The sequence below is a fragment of the Dendropsophus ebraccatus genome, chromosome 7, assembly GCF_027789765.1.
Source record: "Dendropsophus ebraccatus isolate aDenEbr1 chromosome 7, aDenEbr1.pat, whole genome shotgun sequence".
Classification (NCBI taxonomy): Eukaryota; Metazoa; Chordata; class Amphibia; order Anura; family Hylidae; genus Dendropsophus; species Dendropsophus ebraccatus.
In genome coordinates this window covers 14,504,239-14,508,845 of record NC_091460.1, presented here as the reverse complement: position 1 = coordinate 14,508,845, position 4,607 = coordinate 14,504,239, and the positions used below count along the sequence as shown (strand labels likewise).

General features: G+C 43.0%; 1 non-coding gene across 1 annotated transcript; it reads right to left on the bottom strand.

Annotated features, from left to right (window-relative positions):
• Window positions 1–1,564: 1,564 nt before the first annotated feature.
• LOC138797970 (U2 spliceosomal RNA) lies at window positions 1,565–1,755 on the bottom strand. Its single transcript, XR_011364055.1, has one exon. It is a non-coding gene; the product is annotated as a U2 spliceosomal RNA (small nuclear RNA).
• Between the last annotated feature and the right edge of the window lie 2,852 nt (window positions 1,756–4,607).

Genomic DNA, 4,607 nt, shown 5'->3' with positions numbered 1-4,607 from the left:
TTCTAGAAGGAAAAGAAGGGGCTCTGTTGGCCATCTATTGTAGGCAGCTTCCCTGTAAATCACTGCTCAATCCCTTAAGGGGCCATGAAACATATCTGGTGATTTCCGCCTAAACTAGAACCTTCTTCAAAAGGAAGAGTCACCCATCTGTAGAAAGTTGGAGCAGTATAGAACGGGGTGTGAGGTGGTGGAGAGGCCTTGTATGTCTGTTGTGTCTCACTGAGTAGCACAAGTGTATGTGGGGCAAGACATAATATCCCTTAAACTATAACCTATGTGTAAGGCCGGAATATGTATACTGCAGCTGATGAAGTTGCAGTCAGTATGTCGACCATGGTGTTGGTGGTCGGCCGTGGTGGTGGTCAGTGTTTTCTGTACTCAGCTGAGCTCTCTACCCATTCTTTTTAGTGACTTCGAGGATCTCAGCAATGATTATAACCCGACATTTCAGTTATTTTAAAACTTTAGGTTTCCTTTAACTTCCTTTCCTAAAACCTGCTGAGCACAGTGATCCATGATTCACTATATGAGTTCAGTATGTACAATGTATTGGTTTCAGCCATTTTACTTAGTAAGTGTTAAGTCTTTATTCATCACTTTCATCGTGTTACAGAAGAATAAGAGACATTTTGGTATCTACACTGTAATTCCCAATGGACAGAAAGTTTCTGAGATTTCAATAACCAGAAGTTCCTCTGTGTTCTCTGGTGTGCGGCGTCTCCCCTGGGATTACAGCTCTGAATGGGCAGAAAGTTTCTCATCTGTAATTCTTAAAGCCCATTATGGCGGCTCCCCTGTGATTACAGCTCTGAATGATCCACATGTGGCGAGGGAATTCTACACCGCGGCATTGTGAGCGCTGAGGAGGGGGCCGCACCTGTCACCTCCATCAGTGTTACTTTTTATATCCCATTCATTGTCTGTCCTGTGTAATTATGTATTCAGGTAACTGAGTCCGGGATGGATTACAGATTTATCCATGTAGTGAGGAGTGCGGGCGGGGGAGCGGAGCGCGACAGCTGTGACCGCCGCTCTGATCTCTCATCTGGTTATACAGGGAATAGTGTGTCATGTCTAATACAATGTATAATATACACATAGACCGGACACTACAGGATATAATATACACATAGACCGGACACTACAGAATATAATATACACATAGACCGGACACTACAGGATATAATATACACATAGACCGGACACTACAGGATATAATACACTGTATAATATACACTGTAGACATGTCATGGGAGAAATGTTTGAGGGGGTGTACATCTCACCTAGGTTACTTCATTGTGTGAGATGGTGAGTCCAGGAGGGATCTGTTGCTCAGCAGTGTTATGCTGCTGAGCTATTATTTACTGTTGCCGGGCCTGAATTTACATGGAATGGCAGGTAGGTTTGGTAGTGGGACTTGCCATTCCCTCCCCTCGATCCAGTTCAGGTGTTGGGATCAGGTGAGCTCTGACCCTAATCAGCCTGAGAAGGTAAAAGCTCACACAGAAACTTGTTAGTAAGTGCCTAGACAGGCAAGACCTTTTTTTTTTTTTTTTTTTTTTTTTTTTGGTGCACTGAACCTGGAGGCACTGCAATACCAGGTCAATGCCTGGAGAGGTCAGAGCAAGCTCTTTTTCCATCTCCCTGTTCTAAAAATCCATTTAATATATGGTCCCCAGATAGGGGACGTATCAGATATTAAACTGATAAGAACAGATACTACACTTGATCTTAGCCAAAAGGCCGAGAAGCGATTCGGCAAGACCTTTTTGTTTGTTTTGTTCTTAAAAGCACGGTGTTGCTGTATTTCTGTTTGATGGACTGTTTATCCTGCAAATAAACGCCAAGCTGTTATTTTACAAGTCCAAGTCTGCTGTGAACTGTGTCCAAACACACCAAGATCCCTACAACACATAAATTTGTAAACCATCAAAAGAAGAAAGCGTATGTCATAAAACACCAGGCACACTAAGAAGATATAAATAATCTAAGAAGTTTCTTTATTACATAGTAGCAAAAAACAAGAGATACACAAGCCCTAGCCTAATTTAAAAACATAACAACAAACAAGGATACAGACAATAAAAGAGTCCCTACAACCAACACCCGGCCTATAAATGCAAGACCAATATACACCACATATAAAAAAAAAAAACATAATGAAAATTCATACACAGTAAAACATATCCTGTGAACAAAATAGTGAATAAACAACCATCCAAATATGAGAAAAATAATATACAACATAGGCAAAAGAACCAACTCGGTATATAATAAAGTGGCTGGTGCAAAATGATATCTTGTCTTCAACTTCTTTGCATCTGTGATCATAAAGCGGGTTGGGTTTGGATTCAAACCCGGGTACAACTTCTATGCCGCAGCACATGGAATGCAACCATCCCACTGCCGGCAATAACCGGGACTCCCATACCACTTCTTACCTGTAACCACCAACAACAGCAGCCACCATCATGCAGCCCCATCTCTGCAAGTCAGGGGTCAGCGGCCTCTATTGGAAACAGGAGGTCAAGAACATCTACTGCTGCCTCCTCTGTGGGGACCAGTGGAAATGGAAGTGGAAGCCATCACAATAAGATAGCTCTACGTCAGCATTCACCCTATGGCAAATATGCTAAATGGACAACTGGCTATGTTGATTGGCCTATATTTCTAAGTATAACAATAAATAAAAAATAAACATACCATATTAGAACAAAATAACAAAATTACCACACCATAATAAAATGGTAAAACCATTCCATCCCCACGCTCATTCCTCCCCACTAGGGATGGTCCGAACCTGCCGAGATTCGGGTTCGTACGAACACGAACTCCCGGCATCTGATTCCCGCTGTCTTCCGCCTCCGTGGAGAGGGTGGATACAGCCGGGGGACCGCCTGGAACACTGGGATACAGCCATAACCATAAGCTGTATCCCAGTCCTCCGGCTGTATCCACCCTCTCCACGGAGGCGGAAGACAGCGGGAATCATTGCCGAGAGTTCGGGTTCGTACAAACCCGAACCTCGGCAGGTTGGGACCATCTCTACTCCCCACTAACAAATTGTACAATCTATATACAAAAAATATTCAAAATATATTTTAACTAATACTAAGGGTCCATTTACTTAGATAGATTATCCGACAGATTATCTGCCAAAGATTTGAAGCCAAAGTCAGGAATGGATTTGAAAAGAGCAGAAATCTCAGGCTTTCCTTTATGACCTGTTCTCTGTGTATAGTCTGTTCCTGGCTCTGGCTTCAAATATTAGGCAGATAATCTATCAGTTAATCTTTCTGTGTAAATGGACCCTAACTCTAACATATTAAGAAACTATTATATGCTACTATATACAATTACTTTATAGAAATAACTAAATGTGAACTCCCTGGCCCAGTTTCATTGTGCATAACCTAATACCACCAAAAACTATTAAATATACACAAATAAAGTACAACTAAACAAGGCATCATACACCAACAAACTACAACTTAATAAGATATCATACAAAAATAAACTAAAAGTAGACAAATATATTTAATTTATTTCAGGGATCCAGATGGCGATCAAAATGGTCGCCAATGCGACTGACATTTTGCAAATTTGCGACTGGCCCCGGCGGCGGCGCGCTGTCTCTTTAAGAATGACGGAGCGCTGGACTCTCCCGTCATTCTCTATGAGCGTTGGACTCATCTCTCAGCGCACGCCGGGCTGCAGCGGCTGAGATCTCTGTGACCCGACCATCTTCAGAAGCGGGACCCGGCGCGATGAGGTGAGTATAGGGGGTTCTAACGGGGGGTTGGGAGCCTGTCACCCCGGCACGGGGGTCGACAGGTTCCCTTTAAGTTCAAGTTCAGAAGAGTAAGCCTCATTAAAAGGCTAGCCAAGTGAAGCTGAAGTACTGAGTCAGACTGTATATGGTTGTCAAGTTGCAAGTTTCCATGTTGAACGTTTTCAAACTAAGAAAAGAAAGGATCTAAAGGAGGATGCTGCCGCGGCCTCTGCACACAGTAAGTCCCATTTAACATAACATTAATTTTACATGGTTTAAAATGTTGGCGACCAAATATTCTATATGGCGCCTACATTTTTCAGGTTAGGAGCCAATGGCTCCCAGGTAAATTTTTTAGTCTGGAGCCCTGTATTTATTTACTTATTTTGGCACCTGAGCTGGTTCTGCATCCCATTCCCCCAGTACATGATTGCCCTGTAGTCTCTCCCATTGCAGATAGTCAAGTCCAAACCATTTAGGGAGCTGATGGCTTGTGCCCAACCAAGATGGAGATTGGCCATTTTTTGTCCAATAAGTAAATTCCAGCTCTTTAGAGCTACCTGGAGAAAAAGGTTGGCAATTCCTTGCGTCTCTTTGTCTCTTATCAGGTGCACCTCAGTGCGGACATTTGGAGTTCTAACTATGGACAAAAACGGTATATGTGCATCACTGCTCTTTGGATAAATGTTCTTCTGGCAGAGGGGCAGCGACAGCAGTAATGAATGGAGGTTACACCTCTCTGGCCTCCTAGGTTCATTTGGGGCCATTATTTAGGCACCTCATGGTCTGCCTCCATCATTTGTCCTGTCATTGAGACATAACGCACTCTTTCCCT